At 41.1% G+C, this 21,645-nt stretch overlaps 1 protein-coding gene across 4 annotated transcripts in view; it reads right to left on the reverse strand.

Moving 5' to 3' along the window:
- HIVEP1 (HIVEP zinc finger 1) overlaps positions 1-21,645 on the reverse strand; it is a 160,764-nt gene that overhangs the window by 112,845 nt on the left and 26,274 nt on the right. The gene's annotated exons all lie outside the window — the stretch shown is intronic.

A 21,645-nucleotide genomic window follows, 5' to 3' on the forward strand; every position in this document is an offset into this window, starting at 1 on the left:
ACTTAGACAAATTAGACTTTAAAACAAATACTATATAGTAAAAGAAAAGAAGGACACTACATAATGATAAATGGAGCACTCCAACAAGAGGCTATAACCTTGTAAACATGTATGCACCCAACCTAAGAACACCAAAATATGTAAAGCAAATCTTGATATACATACAGAGAGACTGACAGTAATACAGTCATTGTAGGGGATTGAAACACCCCATTAACATCAATGAATAGATCTTTCAAAAAAAAAAAAAAAGCAACAAGAAAACAGCCACCTTGAATGACACACTAGATCATATAGCTTTATTGATATCTTCAGAGCATGACACCCCAAAGCAACAGAATATACATTCTTTTCAAGTGCACATAGAACATTTTCTATGATAGATCACGTTAGGAGACAAAAAACAAGTCTCAATAAATTTAAGATTAAAATCTTATCAAGCATCTTCTCTGACCATTATGGTATGAAACTAGAAATCAATTACAAGAAAAAACTGAAAAAACACAAACACATGGAAGCTTCATAGCATATTATTCATGCAATGAATGGATAAACAACAAAATCAAGGAAGAAATCAAAAGCTACCTGGAGACAAATAAAAATGAACACACAACAACCCAAAATCTATGAGATACAGTGAAAGCAGTCCTGGCAAGGGTAACTCTTAGGTTTACAGGCCTACCTCAAGAAGCAAAAAAAAATCCCAAATAAACAATCTAACCCTAAATCTAAAAGAAGTAGAAAAATAACAAACAACAAAGCCCAGAGTAAATAGAAGTAAGAAAATAATAAATATTAGAGTGCAAATAAATGGCATAGTGCATTAAAAAAAATTACAAAAGATCAATAAAACCAAGAGCTAGTTCTTTGAAAAGATAAACAAGATTGACAAATCTTTAACCAGACTCATCAAAAGAGAGAGAAAGGGGAGTGGGTGGGGCAAATAAATAAAATTAGAAACAAAAGCGGAAAAGTAACAACTAACGCCACAGAAATAAAAGGATAGCTGAATGGATTACATAGGATTTTAAGAAAACACTATGAACAACTATAAGCAAACAAATTGGAAAACCTGGACAAAATGGACAAATTCCTAGAAACATATAATCTTCCAAAACTAAATTAGGAAAATCAGAAAATCTGAGTAGACTAACTACAACTATTGAAATTGAAGCAATAATCAAAAAACTCCTAGTAAACAAAAGCTCTGGTCCAGATGGTTTCACAGGGGAGTTTTCCAAACATTCAAAGAATAATTAACACCTATCTTCCTCAAACTATTCCAAAAAATCTAAGAGAGAGGAACACTTTCAAGCTCTTTACAAGGCCAGCATTATAGTAATCACAAAACTAAAGACACTACAAAAAAAGAAAATTACAGGCCATATCCCTGATGAACATAGATGCTAAAATTCTCAACAAAATATTAGCAAACCGTATCCAGCAATACAGTAAAAAGAACATACACAAAGATCAAGTGGGATTTATTCTGGGGATACAAGACTGATATAATATTCATAAATCAATAAATGTAATATACCACAAAAACAAAATAAAGGATAAAAATCACATGATCATATTCATAACTGCAGAAAAAGTATTTGACAAAATCCAGCACCCATTTATGATAAAAACTCTCAGCAAAGTGGGAATTGAAGAATCATACCTCAAATAATAAAGGCCACAAGCCAATATCATACACAATCGGCAAAAACTGTAAGTGATTCCCCTAAGATCAGGAAAAAACACAGAGATGTCTGCTTTCACAACTCTTATTCAACATAGTACTGGAAGTCATAGCCACAAAAATCAGTCAAGAAGAAGAAATAAAAGGCATTAAAATTGGAAAAGAGGAAGTAAAACTGTCATTATTCATAGATGACATGATACTATACATAGAAAATTGTAAAGGCTCCACAAAATACTACTATAACTGATAAATGAATGTAATAAGTAGCAGAAAACAAAATTAGTATTCAGAAACTGGTGGTATTTTAGACACCAATAATCAACTATCAGAAAGAGAAATTAAGAAAAATGCCATTATTGCATCAAACAAAGAATAATGTACCTAAAAACAAGTGCAACGAAGGAGATTAAAGACTTATACTCGGAAAATTATAGAATACTGAAGGAAAAAACTGAGGATGATACAAAGAAGTGGAAGCATATGTGTTCATGGGTAGAAAGAATTAACAAGCAATCTATAGATTCAGTGCAATTCCTATTACAATGGAATACTTCACAGATCTAGAACAAATATCCCCAAAATTTATATGGAACCACAAAAGGCCCCAAGAAGCCTTAGTAATCCTGAGAAAGAAAAATAAAGTTGGAGGTATCATACTACCTGATATCAAACTATACCACTAGGCCACTGTAATCAAAACAGCCTGGTACTAGCATAAGAACAGACATATAGATCAATGGAACAAAGAGCCCAAAAATAAGCCCACACCTTATTTAGTTCATTAACATCACAGACAGGAAAGGAAGCAAGAGCATACCATGGAGTAAACACAGTCTCTTCAATAAATGATGATGGAAAAATTGAACAGGTACATGCAAAAAAATGAAACTAGACAACCAACTTAAACCATACAAAGGAATAATCACAAAATGGATAAAGGACTTAAACATAAGTTATGAAACCATAAAAATCCTAGAGGAAACCATAGGCAGTAAAATCTCAGATATCTCTCGTAGTAATATTTTTGCTGATACATCTCCTAGGGGAAGGGAAACAAAGAAAACAATAAACAAATGGGACTAAATCAAACTAAAAAGCTTTTGCACAGCAAAGGAAACCGTCAACAAAATAAAAATGGAACTCATTGAGTGGGAGAACATATTCGCCAATGATACATATGATAAGGGGTTAATTTCTAAAACATATAAAGAACTTACACAACTCAACACTAGGAAGACAAACAACCCAATTAAAAAATGGACAAAGGCTCTGAATAGCCACTTCTCCAAAGAGGACATTCAGATGGCCATTAGACATATGAAAAGATGCTCAACGTCACTAATCAACAGAGATGCAAATTAAAACCACAATGAGATATCACCTTAAGTCAATCAGAATGGCTATCATCAATAAGTCAACACACAAGTGCTGGCAAGGATATGGAGAAAAGGGAACCCTCATGCGCTGTTGGTGGGAATGCAGACTGGTACAGCAACTGTGGAAAACAGGATAGTGTTTTTCCAAAAAATTAAAAATGGAACCACTTTTTGACCCAGCAATCCCAAGAGGGAATATATCCGAAGAAAACCAAAACACTATTTCAAAAGAATGTATGCACCCCTATGTTCATCAACATTATTTACAATTAGTGGCCTAGTGCACAGATTCATACACATTGAAAGGAAATTAGAAGAAAGGTTCGTGTGGTAATTACGTTACTGCAAAAAATTACACGTCAAAATAGTATCTTTATACATAAAAGCCTAAGCAACAGTCCGACGGGTAGCTATGATGCGCTCTGACCACCAGAGGGCAGATGCTCAATGCAGGAGTGGAAACCGCAGGCATGGAAACATGGAACAGACTGATGAATTTCAGAGGGAAGAGGGGGGAGGGCGGGAAGAGATTAACCAAAGACCTTATATGCATACTAGAAGCCCAGTGCATGGATTTGTGAAACGGTGGGGTTCCTTGGCCTGGCCTTCAGGGATCAGGCCGAAACTGGCTCAGTGCACGGATTCATTCACCAGTGGGGTCTCTCAGCCTGGCCTGCAGGGATCAGGCAGAAACGGGCACTATGACATCCCCTGAGGGGTCCTGGATTGCAAGAGGGCATAGGCCAGGATGAGGGACACCACAGACGCACAAATCTGTGCACCGGACCTCTAGTATATAATATAGCATTATAAAATTAAAACGCACGTGGCAATTGGCACCAGCAGGAGCTTTATATGTATCAGGCATGTGCGACTCAACGTTTATTTTAAAATTACCGGTGCGCATCATATGTACAGGCAGGTAGGTCAGTCAGAAGGGCAATGAATAAATAGCGATGTGGTTCACATTGAATGTCAACAAAGACAACCAAATTCACAATCAACAATGCCAGATCAAAACACATGTGTGGGATTGGCGCGAGCAAGAGCTTTATATGTATCATGCATGCATGAGTCAACATTTATTTTTAAATTGCCAGTGCGTGTCATATGTACCGGTCAGTTGGTCAGAAGGTCAGGCGGACGAAGGTTCGGTCACGTAGTGATTTATATATATACACTAGAGGCCCAGTGCACGAAATCGTGCGGGTAGGGTCCCTAGGGCCTAGCCTCCTGCGATCAGGGCCATCTTCTGCCCGATCACCAGTCCTCAGGTTGAATGCTGCCGCTGCCGCTGAGCTGTCTGGCCATTGGGATCACCAGTTCATCCCCGGCTGCTCGGGGGCTCAGGCCTGCGGGAAAGCAGGCACCGGCAACTTCACCTCCATGCGCATGCGTCAGGCTGGCTACTGATGGAACGCGCTGCCTGTTCAGGGCCGCTCACATGGGCGCCACCACCGCTGCTGCTGGGGCTTGAGGCACTGACAGAAGCTGCGAGGCGTGCCTGCAACCTACCCGCCATGGCGTGAGCGGCCCCAAGCAGGCAGCGCGTTCCATCAACTGCCGGCCAGGCGCACCGCATGCAGGTGAAGTTGCCGATGCCTGCTTTCCTGCAGGCCTGAGCCCCTGAGCAGCCGGGAATGAGCTGGTGATCCCAACAGCCTGACAGCCAGCCTGGTCCTCTCACCACCCACCCGATTCCCCCGTTCAGCATCGCTGATCCATCGGAGCCTGCAGAACGGGGACAGGGACCAAGAGGTCAGCTGTTCAGCCCACTCGCCAGTCTCCAGTCCCATCCCGCCCCGCTCGTGGGCCAAGAGGGGAGGGACTAAGAGGTGCTCAATGCACCTCATGGTGACTGGTCATTTGGTTGTCACGGTTGTCATGGACACTGGCTTTTTATATATATAAATAGCCAAGATCTTGAAACAGCCCAAAGGCCCATCGGTAGATGAGTGGATAAAAAACTATAGCACAGATAAGGGTCAGGATGGCAGCTGACAAGACTGTAATGAAGGAGAGTGTGTGAATGAGTGAGGGACCGAAAGGGGAGCGTGTAGACTTGTGTGGGATGTGTGTGTGAGTGAGGGATACTTAGATCCTCCAGGACATTTGGGGGCTAGTCAACTGAGCTCTCTTAGATGGGGAGCCCCACTACCGCTGCAAGCACTCCTGAGGGCTTAAAGAGAAACCACGCCATCTTTAAGGGGAGAGCTACTGTGACTAGGAGCCCAGCCTCACCATCACCCAGACTGGCCTCAGACACCACCCAATACCCTAAACCAGTGATGGGCAACCTTTTGAGCTTGGTGTGTCAAACACCGCCAAAAAACTGAGCATAACTCGGGTAGTGTGTCACTTTGAGGAAAAAACATTATTTCGCAAATGTTTCATCTTCAGGAGCAGCAAATGTTTCATCCTCGGCATGCGGCCGCCTCAGCGGCCGCGTGTCATCAGAAATGGCTAAGCGTGTCAGTGCTGACACACATGCGTGTCATAGGTTCGCCATCACTGCCCTAAACCCACTCCGGCCAAAGACCTGCTACTGCAGCTGCAGACCCACAGACATGGGGACTCCAGCTTCCCCAGTTGCAGGCTGCTGTGAGTCCCTGAGTGCACAACCCTCCCTCTGACCTGCCGCGTGGGCAGAGGCTCCGCAACTTCCAGCGCCTGAACTCTCTGGTAACTCTCGGGGCACACGGCAGTCCCACAGACCAGCAATAGTGGGCACAGGCCCCGGGCTTCCTGGCGCCTGGACTCTCTGGTGACTCAGGAAGTGTGAGACCCTTCCGCTGCCCCGCTGCCGTGGGAACAGACCTCACGCTTCCCAATGCCTGGGCCCCCCAGTAACTCTTGGGGCACACAACACTACTTATATCTGACAAAATAGACCTCAAAGTGAAGGCCGTAACAAGAGATAAGGATGGCCACTACATAATATTAAAGGGACTGATACAAAAAGATATCTCTGGTAAACATATATGCACTCAATGCAGGAGCACCCAAATACATAAAAAATCTTCTAGAAGATATCTGGGGAGAGATTGACAGCAACATAATCATAGTAGGAGACTTTAATACCCCACTGACATCACTGGATAAATCCTCTAAACAAAAACATAAATCCTAAATGACTCACTCTATCAGATGGACTTTAATCGACATATTCAGAACATTTCACTGCAAAGCTACAGAATGTACATTCTTCTTAAGTGCACATGGGACATTTTCAAAGATAGACCACATAATGGGACACAGGCAAAGTCTCTCCAAATTCAAGAAGATTAAAGTCATATCAAGCATCTTCTCAGATCACAATGGCAAGCATTACGTTAACCCTAAAACAAGATAAAGACACTCAAAGAAAGAGAATTACAGGCCAATATCTCTGATGAATAAAGATGCTAAAATCTAAAACCAAATTCTAGCAAATTAGATCCAACATTACATTAGAAAGATCATACAAAATGACCAAGTGGGATTTATTCTGGGGATGCAAGGATGGTACAACATCCACAAATCAATAAACCTGATATATCACTTAAACAAATTGAGAGACAAAAATAACAGAATCAGATCAAGTGATGCAGAAAAGCATTTGACAAAATCCAACACCCTTTCTTGATAAAAACTCTCAGCAAAGTGGGAATAGAGGGGTCATACCTAACATAATAAAAGTCTTATATGACAAACCTACAGTCGTATTTAATGGGCAAAAACTAAAACCATTTGCCCTAAGAACAAGAACAAGACAGGAATGCCCATTCTTACCACTCCAATTCAACATAGTACTGGAAGTGCTAGCCATAGCGATCAGACAAGAAGAAGAAATAAAAGGCATCCAAATTGGAAAAATAAGTAAAACTGTCATTATTCGCATATGACATTATATTCTACATAGAAAAGCCTAAAGACTCCATCAAAAAAAATACTAGATTTAATAAATGAATTCAGCAATGTAGCAGGATACAAAATTAACACCCAGAAATCTATGGCCTTTTTATACACCAATAATGAACTCACAGAATGAGAAAAAACAAACAAACAATAATCCCATTTATCATTGCAACAAAAAAATTAAGATACCTAGGAATAAACTTAACTAAGGAGGTAAAAGACCTGTACTTGGAAAACTACAGGACATTGAAAAAAAGATAGAGGAAGACATAAACAAATGGGAGAATATACCATGTTCATGGATTGGTAGAATCAACATCATTAAAATGTCCATACTACCCAAATTGGAGAAGGTGCAGGCTGGGCTGAGGGACACATAACCCCCCCCCCCCTGCACGAATTTCATGCACCGGGCCTCTAGTATATATAATAAAATAAATGTTGGTCATTATTATATACAAAATATCATTACTATATGGTTAACTTTGAAACTACTACTCAAATTTAGAAAATCAAAGTGTTTGCAAACAGAGAAAAAAAAATTTGAACATAATATAAAAGTCCATAAAATCTACAAAAGTAGTTCAGATATTTAGGATAAACAAGGTAAAATTTTTCCAGTTTCTCTGTGACTTAAATCATTAAAAATGCTCCTGGTGAAGTCTGGGTAATTTAAATTACATGTATTTTGTCTCTTTGGTCAATGTTTCACAAAAGGTACTTAACATTCTTTTGAAAATCACATTCATTTATAAACAGAAACTTCAAATACTAAAAATAAAAATTAACTGCTGGGTTTCAAATTAGTGGATTTAAAAATAACCATTGTAAACCATGGCTTTCTAATCTTTGTATATGCTATAATCAAGTTTTTATTAGGCATGTTTGCACCACTAAAGATATTACAGAAAGCATTTAGCAGGTATGCACTGTTAAAATTATAATGCATTTTTAATTGTTAATAAATGAGGGTTGAGATCTGTTATAAAAAGGTGTTTATACGCTATAAATACCATGGCTAACATAGGCTCCAAGGCTAGGTAGGCCAATCACCACTAACACCAGTCTTTCACATAGAGGGGTACGCTTCACTAGCAAGCATTAACTCACCACGAGTTTCCTGATAAAAATAACTGCTAGATCAAGGCTGTACCCACTGCACAATCCCAAGGGATCCATTCACATACTCTTCTGGAGTTGGCAGCACAGGGGCCCTGGGCCACCTTGCCACTGTGACAGGAACCTTGAAAAATGTGCCTGACTCATGAAATGTTAAAGGAAGTGTACAAATCAAATAATTCTCTCCTAGCATGCCCCACCTTCCCTTCAGATTAATCTGACATGTCAGGAGCCAATTCTAATGTGGAACAAAGCTTTCCTGCTCCTCTATCTACCAAGCAATTATTGGGACCAGGGGCTGAGCTGCTTGTCTGAGGTGGATGATGGATTTATTTGCATCCACATACATGTCCAATCTGACTTCTGGACAATGGTATGTATAAAAAAACCCAGTAGACAACCAGGGTTAGAAACAGAGATGAATGTACTAAAAGAAAGGCAAGATCCACACAATGTTTCATCACCCTGGTGATCTCATTAGCCTAGTGTTCTCAATAACTCAGCTAAATAGCCCCAGAAGCTTTAATAAGCTGGAAAATAAATATGAACTCACTCACAAAGCAAATTCAACTTAGCTGCACAGATGATTAGAGGTAAGCATCACAGTGGAGGCTCCAGAATGATCGTATAGGAAGGATGAAGGGCCAGTCGACTTGAGACACGTAACTACAAACTGTACTTGCACAGCAAGCACAAGGCTATAGACAGAGACGTGTAGTCAGAGACATGTGGTTAGGGGGAGCCAATGAGGTGATGAGACAGGACAGGGATGGGGTGAGGTAGGGTGGGCCCTAAAGCTTCCAGAGGTATACTATGGTGTCTGCCCTTTTAAATTAGTCCCCAATTAAAAAGCTGCAGTTTTAAAGTTGAACTGAATTTTATTTTTGTTTAGAAATGAGAATATATTTCCCATTAGAAAAAAACATATACATGTTCGTGGTGTGTTGACTAGCTCATTTTAAAAGTCCATAAATTTGCCCTCCAAAGTGATAAAACATTAATACAGATCCCAATTATTTATTATAACAATATTTTGGGGGGAAGGCAAATTCATTTAGAAATTCTTGTTTAGGAAGCCAGAAACCCATTTTCCAGGGCTACCATTCAGGGTGCTAAAATAGTAGTCTCAATAGGGGCAGGCCCAACCCAACAAACGCTTAATTTACATGTATGGGGCATTACACACACACACACACACACACACACACACACTCCCAATTCCTATCTAATAATAGACAAATATGCAAATTAACCATACCTCCGACACACCCACAAGCCACGCCCACCATCCAATCAGAGCGAGTATGCAAATTAACCCAAACCAAGATGGCTACAGCCACAGAGAGCAAGGTTTCCTAGGTAACAGAGGAAGCCAAGCTTTCTGCCAGCCTTGCAGGCCTAAGCCTCCACTCAAGCTACCAAGTTTCAATTATAGAAGGTAAACAAATTCAAACAAATGGCGGCAGAATGGAGCTTGAGAGAGCAGGCCAGGGTTGCCGCCGGCAACAGGGGAAGCAAAGCTTTCCATACACCCTGGCCGGGCCCACCCGCTTAAGGCAACAAAGTTTCAACTATAACCCCAACACAAATGGCTTCGGGCCTCGGAGGGAGCCCCAGGCTTGGCTCCGCTCCAGGCTACAAAGTTTCAATTGTAGAAGGAAAATAAATTCCAGATACCAGGGCCTCCGCTTGCATTGCCAGGGGGTGTGGCCGGCCTACAAACCACCACAGGCCCCTCGCTCAGGCTGCCCCACGCCCCAAGGGAACCCCACCCTGATCAGGGACACCCTTCAGGGCAAACCAGCTGGCCCCCACCCCTGTACCAGGCCTCTATCCTATCTAATAAAAGAGTACTATGCAGATTGATCATCACTGCAATACACAATATGTCTGCCCCCATGTGGTCAAAGATCCTGCCCCCATGTGGACACAGGATGGCCACCACAAGATGGCCAGCAGGAGAGGGCAGTTGGGAGGCACCCGGCCTGCAAGGGAGGGCAGTTGGAGGTGATCAACCCTGCAGGAGAGGGCAGTTAGGGGTGACCAGGCCGGCAGAGGAGGGCAGTTGGGGGCAAACAGGCTGGCAGCAGAATGGTTAGGGGGTGATCAGGCTGGCAGGCAGAAGCAGTTAGGGGCAATCAGGAAGGCAGGCAGGCAAGCAGTTGGGAGCCAGCAGTCCTGGATTGTGAGAGGGATGTCCGACTGCCCGTTTAGGCCCAATTGGGCCTAAACGGGCAGTCGGACATCCCTTGAGGGGTCCCAGATTGGAGAAGGTACAGGCTGGGCAGAGGGACAACCCCCCTCCATGCATGAATTTCGTGCACCGGGCCTCTAGTATATATATAAATAGAGAAAATGGTGTAACCACTTATCTTCATTCTCACACATCTTCAGCAACTATCCACACTCCACCACCCCTGAGATCCACCCCTTGGACTGCTCGGAAGCACAACTCTGTGGGAAATTTTGTTTGTCATATTAATTGCAGTGTCATGGCATTTAAAGAATAGACACAGACTTGTTAGAAATCCCACAAAGCCTAGAACAGTCTCTAACTGAAAATTCTAGAAATGCAAGTAATAATATAGCAAGAAAATATTGGTAAGTGTCTAGTTCAAAAGGAATCTCTTCTGCACTTGATACTGAAGCAATCAACACCTCCCAAGCTACAACCAAATCCAGTAATATGGGAAATGCTGTCTGTCACATGACACTCACAGGCATCCAGACAGCACAGGAAATGCATAGCTAATTAAACATTTTTTAAGGAAAGAGAATAGCTAACAACAGACTTTACAATCAAAATTTAGGATATTTAAAGCAAACATTAAGAAATGTGATTTTTTAAAAGGATAGTGAAGCTTAATTTACCCTTTTAGAATTTAAAACTCACTAAAAAACTAATGTCAAAAAATAGTATGGTACTAGCACAGAAATAAATAAGTTAGTAGACCAGGCCAGGAGTCCAGGTATATATGACAATTCTGTGAGAAAAAGATTCATTTAGTAAACAATCCTGGCAAACTGACTTTATTTCTAGGAAAAAAAAGATTCTCTACCTCACAATATATACAAGTAAATTAAAGATCTAAATATAAGAAATATCACTGAAATTCAAGGCATCAATCATAACGCAAACCATTATTTTACATGCCACTGAAAGAAAAATACACTACCAGTTAAAAGAGGACCAATCTAAGAGAAAGCGAGTTAATATGAAGAGGTAATAGAAGATGAAAGAGAAATAACAAATAAATATATTAACAAGTCACCATTTTTCACCCTTAAAGTTAGCTATAGGTGAAATCCAGTGACAACAAAGACAATGAGGAAAAGGAAGAAGAGGTGCTGCTACAAATTCTTCTTCCAGAAATCTAGCCATTTTTATTAAAACTAGAGGCCCGGTGCACAAATTCGTGCATGGGTGGGGTCCCCAGGAGGTGCGGGAAGGGGAGCCAGGACGCAATCGGCCCTCCGGGTGAGCGGTGAGACGCCCTTGCCGGCCCGGGATCCAGATCTGTCCCGCTGACGTTCCTGCCAGTTGTTGGGAGCCACCTGGCGACCGCTTTTATATCTTTTCTTCCTATGGAGCGTCTAGGGAGGGGAAGCGGCCACGGTGCTGGAGGCTGACTTCCAAGAGGCAGGTGGTGTTGTTGGGATCGCACTGGTCTGTCGGAGTCTGACCCATTCTCAGAGATTGGACATGCAGGACTACTGAGAGAATGGCTGCCACCGGGCCAGTGGGCCGCCAGGACAGGTCTGTCAGCTGAGCAGCGCTCCTGCTGTGGGAGTGCAGTGACCACCAGGGGGCAGCTCCTGCATTGAGTGTCTGCTCCCTGGTGGTCAGTGCACGTCATAGCGACCAGTCGTTCCAGTCATTTGGTCACTTACGCTTTTATATATAGATATAATACTATGGATGTGCTTTGACTTAGTAATTATAATTTGGGAATCTATCCTAAAGAAATAAAAGCATTAAAAATCCTACCTTATAATAGAGAAACATGCAAATTGACCGCACCTCCGCTACGCCCACAGCCAATCAGAGCGAACAAGATGGCGGTTAATTTGCATAAGCGGGCGCTGAGCGGCCTGGGTCCAGGACACATCCTCCAGACCCAGGCCGCTCCTAGCCTGTAGGCCCGTGCTTAGGTCCTGAGCGGCAGGGGTCCCAGAATGCCCCCTGGCCACTCAGAGCCTATGGGTATAGGCGCCAAGCAACCTGGCGGGCGAAACATCCCCGCGTTGCGAGGCGGGGATGTTCCGCCCTGCCCCCAGCAACTTGCAAAGGCTCCTGCACAAAGCTGCAGTTTGGGGCCACGCCCCCAGCCAGGCGTCCAGGACCAGGGGCTGCCGCTGGCCTCTGGGGTGTGCCGAGACCCTGGTGGCCACTGCTGTGTGCTGCCCGGGGTCCCTGCAAGCCCCGAGCCTGAGCGTCTGGCTGGAGGCGTGGCCCCAAACCGCCGCTTTGTGCAGGAGCCTTTGCAAGCAGTTTGGGGCCACGCCCCCAGCCAGGCGTCCAGGACTGGGGGCTGCCGCTGGCCTCCAGGGTGTGCCGAGACCCTGGCGGCCACTGCTGTGTGCTGCCTGGGGTCCCTGCAAGCCCCGAGCCTGAGGCCCATGGTCAGGCTGGCTGCTGGCCTCCCCAATCGCTTGCAAAGGCTCTTGCACAAAGTGGCGGTTTGGGGCCACGCCCCCAGCCAGGCGCCCAGGACCAGGGGCTGCTGCTGGCCTCCTGGGTTTGCCGAGACCCTGGCGGCCACCGCTGCTGGCCTCTGGGGTGTGCGGAGACCCCAGCAGCCACCACCGGGTGGCAGGGACACACCCCTAGCCCAGTGGACACAACCCAGGGGCTGCATGAGCTACAGAGGATATACCTTTTTTAAAAAAATTTTTTGATTTTTTTTTTTTTTTTTACAGAGAAGAGGGGAGAGGGATAGACAGTCAGAAATATCAGTGAGAGAGAAACATCCATTAGCTGCCTCCTGCACACTCCCCAATGGGGATATGCCTCCAACCAAGGTACATGCCCTTAACAGGTATCAAACCTGGGACCCTTGAGTCTGCAGGCCCACGGTCTATACACTGAGCCAAACCATTTTGAGAGTAAATACCTTTTCTGACAACTCATTGGCTAAGCTCCCTGTAGGCCACCAATTGCAGTGTTCTTGGTAATTTGGGTTATAAGAATCCAAGAAGGTAATCTAGGGTTTTTCCACCACACTCTTGAAGGAAAAAATGAAGGTCCCTTGAGGGGTCCCAGATTGGAGAGACTGCAGGCTGGGCTGAGGGACAACACCCCCCGCTACTCCCCCTCCCCGCCGTGCACGAATTTCATGCACCGGGCCTCTAGTCAGTAAATAAAATGTACATACCAAGCATGTTTACAGCAGCAGTTTGTAATTGGCAAAAACAAAATCAACTTATCCTATATCATAAAAACCTAATATGCTAAGTGTCCGGCCATTCGACTGTTTGACCAGGGGGCAGATGCTCCAACCGGTAGGTTAGTTTGCTGCTGGGGTCCGGCCAATCAGGACTGGGCAAGACAGGCTGGACATGCCCTGGAACCCTCCCGTGGTTCCTCCCCAGCCCCAACTGATCGTGTACCAGTGGGGTCCCTCAGCCTGCCCAGCGCCCTCTCGCAATCCAGGACCCCTCAGGGGATGTTGGAGAGCTGGTTTCGGCCCGATCCCCGCAGGCCAGGCCGAGGGATCCCACCAGTGCACAAATCCGTACACTGGGCCTCTAGTGTGTTCAATAAAAAATAATGGAATAAATTAGGTAAATTTGTATTTTAGATTATATAACTAATTCAACTATGAATTATGATCTATATGTGATGAGCTTAAGTATGTCCACAGATGAGCTTAAGTATGTCCACATCAAACTATTGAATAGAAAAGAGCAAACTAGAATGTAATGTACATATTATCCCATCATTTTGTTCAAAAAAAATGAGCAAACCTCTCTGAGTACTTACTTCTAAAGACAGAAAGATGTAGGAGATACAGCAAGCTGATAACAGCTCAAAGGGGGAAAAACAGACCCAATTGATCTATGGGTCCACTGCCCAATCAATTAGATCTTTTACCTGAATGAATAAAATTAGAATTCCCTTTCTGCCTTGAAAGAAGGATATCCTACTCTGCTACCCTTTCCAGGTCAGAATATCTAGATCTGAGATACTACTCCACTTCTATCTAGCCACTGTATGTTTTCTAAGCCTTTGGCTAGAGTTGTGTTTCTTATGTAAAAACTAAGAAAACTGAACTACATAATCCATTTTCAATATTCTGTTCTTTTTTTAAACTGACAAAAGTATTATAATCTTTCAATTGTTTACATGATTTATTTTTCAGTAAAACACAAACTTTATCATAAAACAGACAAAAACACAATTCTGCTTTCTTTCTCCTAAACACAAGTTCAAAGAAGATGCAATGGAAATGTATGAAAATAAAAGAATTCATTTCTGTCTAACCTGAGAAAATGTCTCCATAAATTAAATTGTTTAGGGGCAGCACAAGTTGTGAGGCAGAGAATCTAGTATCCTCAATCTCACTCTCTGGGTTCAAGGTCAGTCAGTAAGGTACAATTTAAAAGCATATTTAAGTTCTAATCTTTAAAACAAATGTGCGTACAGGCGAGTCACTTGCAATGCCTCTGGAAGCAAAATATATACACTGACCCTAATTACGGACAAGCCACAAATACATTTTTAAAAATTCAATTCACACAAGTTTTCTGCATCGAGCAAAACGTTATAAAAATTGAATGTTTCTTGCTTCATTCATAAAGAACATGAAACAATCAGTATGTTAAACATACTACTTTTCCCCAGTGGTCATAATTGCTTCTAGAAAGAAAAAAATACTGTGGTAGTCTCAAAATCTATGGGTAATTTAAATCAATAGTCAACATTTAAGAAGCTATATAAATCCACACATTTCTTTATGAAAGACAAGAATCAGATCAATGATCCTTTGCTTTGTGAAAGAACTAATTTCTTAAAAGAAAAAATTTTATTTAAATTTTTTTTATCTTCTAAGAGAATTATCTTCTGTGAACATCATAAAGGATTTGCACCACCTGGTGGAAAAGCAAAGATTCAAACACAGTTAAATCTCTTTATTACAGAGCATTTCTTAGGTCTTCTTGGATCAAAAACCCTCTTAGGACGCTGATGAAAGCCCTGGGTCCCCTCCTATCCAAAAGCAGGCCACTGCATGCATACTCACAGCAGGTGCACATTCAAACAAGCAAATAATAAGTACTTTCAACAACTCCTGCATCCAGCAATAGAAAACATTCATCTTTCTTTTGGTTTATATTTCCTCTTAGCTGCCCAGAATCTGAAAATCCACTACTGGGGTGTCCTAGTGGGCAGCCAGGCCCTCCTTCCTCTCCCCAGGGCCACAAGGCCAGATGCTCTCCCTCCCTGAAGTCTGGCCACAGGGTGTGTTCAGGCAACCAGTGGGTGCTCCTGCACACTGTACCCAGAGCAGATCACTCAGAGGGCTGGTGCTCCCCACCACAGGCTGCTCAAGATCCAGGAGTGCTCCTTGCCATGACCATGCATGTTTTGGCAGCACAAACAGCTTCCTATCTGTCTTTTAAAAGAGATGTCCACCTGTATTGGCCATTATGTGAGCTATCCACTATACTTCCGATGAATTCCTTTTCCGAGCCAGAGTCTATTTTCTACTCTTTTGCAATCACAAATTTCCACTTTATTATAAGCCTCTCATATCAAATCAACCAATCCTATGGCCCTCTTACCAACTTGGAACCAATGGATGAAATGAGATTTAAAGGGCTATTGGAAATGAAGGTAAGGGAGACAGGATGACCACACAAATGCAGAATATTGTTATCAGAATTTAAGCAGGATTCCTATAAGCCAACCCAAAGAGGCTTGTTTACCAGGGTAGCTTCCATATGGCTCTAGCTGGTATCTGACACAACCGGCATGGTTTTAACCAAAGGTGATTGGCAAACATTTAATGAAAGAAAACTGGTAAAGAAAAGCTAAGTGTCATAGAAACAAAGTACAATGCCCATCAATAGGATATATGCATTTCTTTAATCACCAGAGCAGAGGTCTGTGTCTTCTTCCCTTTAGGGATGCTACATGAGCACAAGTATATCAATACTCCCTATGACCAAGCATTCCAATTTGAAAAAGGCAACACTAATTTTCAAAATTATCTCAGAATTCCTTTAACTGAAATAAAAATAAGTCTAAATCCTTTTAGTTCAGATAAATACATGACAAAGAGCAAGAAATGATAAATAATTTGCCCAAAGACACACAGCTAGTTTCTGGTGAGAGTTAGGACCCAGAGGTAACAACATTTATTCTATATGCCAGTTATCCTGCTAAGTATATTAAATATAGCATATGTTTTACTAGTAATCCTCATCACAAACCAGTGATGGATATACCTTAGTCATTTTATAACAGACAATGAGGTTCAGAAATTAAATGCCTCATCCACAGAGCTCTTAAGAATCAGAGTAGAGATTCAAAACTCTATTTGTTAATTTCTAAAGTTCATGCTAGTCTGTTCCTTTCCCAGCTTTGTGGTTTGGGGGATGGGGTGAAGAGGGGGAATGTTCTTAACTTTCTATGTATGCTATATTTGTCTCTGCAGTCTAGTAAAATCTATGGTCCTCTTAAAGAGTGCTTTTAAATGCCTAAAACACGTACAATAAAAAAAACAATTACACCAAAATACAGTTCTCAAACATTAAAAAATACATTTGAGAAATTGTGATACCTCTGCTTCTTTATGAAGGCATCTAGTGACTACTGTTGTTTGCCTTCAATAGAAAGGACATTGATAGATCAAAACATTAAAACACAGTACATGGTATAATGTCCTAAGAGATATACCATGTTTCTTAATTATTCCTATATAGCATGCTTTAAAAACAAACAATAAATGGTAGGAATCATCATTTAGATTTTATAATGTTAGAGAATTTAAAGAAAATAATACTCACTACTACAACCTATTACCATATTTTTCCATGTATAAGATGTCCCATATATAAAACGCCCCATGTATAAGACGCACCCCCCTCCCCAACTTTTCCAACCTAAAATTAAGAAATCAGTATTTTAAACATTTTGCTGGTTTTCCTCTTAAGGCCTTCTTCTTTTTTTGGCATCTTAAGGAGTTGTTCTTCCTGTTTACTCCACTGTCTGATCATACACTCAGTGAGAGGAAATCCAAATTGTCTCTCTGCAGCTCTATTTCCATGCACTTTTGCATAGCTGATTACATTCGTTTGAATTTTGCAAAGTAAGACAATCACTTACTGGTATTTTATCTGTTTATTTTTTGACATCTTTATGGGATCAGAACACTCCGGTCCCTGTTGCATCTGCACACTCTGCACCTCCACCTCCAATTACGGCATCAGCTGATGTCAGTAACAATAAGGCTCGTGATTGGAGGAAGCCTGTTTGACAAGGTATGGGCAGCTATGCACCCACGCAGCTCCCTCCTCGGCTGACTTCCGTGTATAAGACGCCCCTCGATTTTCAGTCTAACGATTTTAGAAAAAATAGTGTCTTGTACACGTAAAAATATGGCATATACACAGGATACTTTCCTACAATATCCAATAAAACTTGTTTCCAACCACATAAAACTGTATTATGCACAAATAAATACAAGGTGGGACAAAAGTAGGTTTATAGTTGTTCATATGGAAAATAATAAAATTAATAAATAACAATACAATAATAAAATCTGTGTTTTGCATACTCACAACTGTAAACCTACTTCTGCCCCACCCTGTGTGTTCATATTCAGCCATAACGTATATCTCAGCAATAAAATGCAGAAAGGACTATAGTTTCATAGATCAGGAGTCAAGAACATTTAAGTTTCGCCACTGATTCATGTACAGTCTCAAGACAATCAATATATGAATTACCACTATAGCAAATACCCAAATGTATACAGATAAGTGTGTTTGGATTCTGTGCACTTCATTTGTGTTTGCTGAATAGCCAGACAACCAGAACTGTTCAACAATTTTAAGAATGGAGCACAACTAACAAGACCAATAATGTGTACCGTACTCTGAAAGAAGAAGGAAAGCTGCATGAGGTGAAAATAAGGCAGTCCTTTTCCATCCTTTAAATTGCATATACACCCTCTATGACCTGGTCTTCACCACCCACTCTGTGCCCCCTATCCAACTCCTCACTGTTGAGTTCACCCTGGGAATAAGAAGGTCCTGTAACTACACACATTCCCCGACTCACACATCACGCCTTCATCTCTATGGTCGCCTCTGCTCAGATGATCCTCCCAGATGATCTGGCCAACTTTTAATCTTCTCTAAGACCCCACTCACATATCCTCTTCTCTGGAAAGCCACTCTTCTAAAATGTTGTTAGCTCTTTAAGTATCCATCTACCTGACCATATAAAATCACCTAAGAAGCTTAGCATCCCTGGGTTCGAGAGCAGTGCCCAGAACACAGTGTGATGAATTAGACTGAAGAGTCACTTAGCAAATGCTCAATGTCTAAAATAATTTAAAATTCTCATACTGCTGCCACCCAACAAAAGCATTTCCACAAAGACGATATAATTATACATTCTATACTACACACATATTTTAAATATAGCAATCATTTTTCATATTTCCACAGAATCTCAAAAACTATCATTTTAAAAGTCTGTTAGTACAGAGGACCAATTTACTATTCTAAATTAAAGGGCATTTCCACTATTTTGCTACTAAGATAACACTAAAGTGAATATCTCTGGGAAAATATCATTTTGTCTCTAATTATTTCTTTGGGATACATTTCAAGAAATAAAACATCTGCATAAAGGGGTACAGAGCTTCACTATGTCATCAACAACAAATGACTACATTGTTCCACACAACCTCAGGATAACTGGTGTAAAAATAAGTGTCAAATGCATTGGTGAATAAAAATTGTTATCTCCACACTGTTCCCACTTTCACATTTTATTACTGAGAGTAATTTTTCCATATATTAGTTCACCATTTATAATTTCCTTTGTCTATTTACCTATAATATCTTCTCAGATATTAGAATAAGCTATCTTTTTAATATTAATTTCATCTATCCAGTGAGAGATACATTTTTATTTCTGCATTCTAACTCTCTACATCTAAGAGAGGAAGCTCTCCAGTAGTCTTAATGTTCTTTTACATTTTCTACTTTTTTTCTACATTTTGATTCTCTCTATATATATACATACTCTTTAAATTTTATTTTAACTTATGGGTTGAAGTTTCCATACTTTACCCCCTAAACCACCTACTCAGTTAATCCCAACATTGTTTTTAAATGATCCTTCCCTATTTATGTGTGTATGTTAATGTATGTATAAGAGCAATTCCAAAATTATAAATATTAGAAAATAAAATTCCCATTAGAAATAGATTTTGGAAACAACCAATTTTACTGGTATACACACGAGACCACAGAACAAGGGATACATGAAAAGTAAAATAAACTATATGTAATTTTTTCATTATAATTACATTTATTTTGATATACCTACCAATGGATCCTGTCACTCCATGTCTCTAAACTGTTCTTATTATATCGCTAAAAAATAAAAGAGTCCGACCGGTGTGGCTCAGTGGTTGAGCATCGACCTATGAACCAGGAGGTCATGGTTCGATTTCCAGTCAGGGCACATGCCTGGGTTGTGGCTCAATCCCCACTGGGGGTTGTGCAGGAAGCAGTCCATCAATGATTCTCTCTCATCACTGATGTTTCTATCTCTCTCTCTCTCCCCCTTCCTCTCTGAAATCAATAAAAATATATATTAAAAAAGAGAAAAGCATGATCATAATTCTTTCCTAAAACAATAATGTATATAAATTTGAAAGGAATAATGAATTATTTAAATACCTTGTTTTCACTTCCGTAAGTCCTATGGGCAGAATTCTATAGAACAGATATGAATACATTTGGGAAAATTTAGCTGTTCAACCGGACATATTCCAACTTTATTTTTCAGATATCTTGGACACATGATGAACAGCTTTCACTGTCTCAGATTAAATTCTCGGATCAACCTGAGCCAAGACCCTATAGTATATGTACTCATTCATAGACAGACTCTGCTATATGTGCTTACATACTTTATATCACTAAAAATAATAATTTCCACATCCATGAGGTGTCAGTAGTTCTTCATACATTTGGTAGCAAGGTCTAGATTCGCACAAATGGTATTTTTTCCAGATCTAACGTGTCCAACCCCTGAGCTTACTAGTGTTTTTTTCCAGGATATTTTTGTTGAGATCCTGTACTTACAGGGCTTTTCCAGTGACATGTTAGGTCAGATGCCACATGGAGCCTAGCCCAACCCTCAAATGGAGAAACCGCACAAATTGTCCAAGCTACTCTTAGCCAAGTCTCTCACCACTGAATTCCTCTTTCTTCTCCTCCAGACTCCCAAAATGAAGGGAAATTATTAAAAAAAAAAAAAAAAAAAAGTGTGTGTAGGTTTTACACACTAAAATGGGGACTCCGAGAATTAGTTCAATACGACAAAGAAAGTAAATAGAATTCTTGGGGTTTGAGGGTGGCTTTCACATTGAATCAGAAAGCACTACTTCCCTTCTCAGTCTCTCCTGGCAGCTCTAGTTGCCCCATGAGACTTACCACTTTGTATGTGTAATGGTCAGGAGCTTGTCTCACCACTCCTATTAAACAGCATGCCTTGAGGCTGGCATTTCTGCCACAGTCACTTTGGCATCCTCCACAGCACTCAAAGGGCATGAAGTCTTGCATAGTTTTCCTGAGTGCGCAAGGAAAACTATCCAATCTACACAGAAAAGTCTAAATCCTTACTTCATTTAATAAAACTCTTTTAAAAAATTTATCATAGGTACTGCCAAAAATATCATTGCCAAAAATATCCTTGCCAAAAATATGGTTTTGAAAGCCTAAGGGAGGAAAAGTAATCATTTTATAAACCTGCAATAGACCTGTCTCAAGAGACAGACTTGTATCAGTATTTCATAGAAATGACATGCATATTATAACTCCACACTTCATTATTGCAACAAATGCAGGTGCTAAAAGGCCATTTACAAAATCTATTACTGCACTATAGAACTGTGGCTGTATCATGTTTGTTAGGGGCATGTATGAGTTGTTAAAACAGACCTCATTCCAGACAGCACAGGGCTGCAACTCCAACGGCAGTGCAGGGTGACTGCCTGTAAAACATCTGCATGATCCCATCCACCATGTAACCAGCAACTTCCTGAGTTCACTTCATTATAAAGAAGTTCTGAATCCCCATTTTCTGTATGTCTAGATTCTGCAATGTCAATATTGTGACATTTATAGCTATCCCAGTACTTCATTTTCAAGAATTACTTTTCATAAGCACATTATCCACAACAAACACATTCTTTAGAAGAAATTAAAGGCTTCCAAAAAAGAAAAGGCAGTGTCTAAAAATTTGATTTTAAAAATGTAATAAAAAGCATATACAATATTCTGGCATAAGGTACTTGCTAAAGTTAAGTAAAGTGT

The sequence above is a fragment of the Eptesicus fuscus genome, chromosome 9, assembly GCF_027574615.1.
Source record: "Eptesicus fuscus isolate TK198812 chromosome 9, DD_ASM_mEF_20220401, whole genome shotgun sequence".
Classification (NCBI taxonomy): Eukaryota; Metazoa; Chordata; class Mammalia; order Chiroptera; family Vespertilionidae; genus Eptesicus; species Eptesicus fuscus.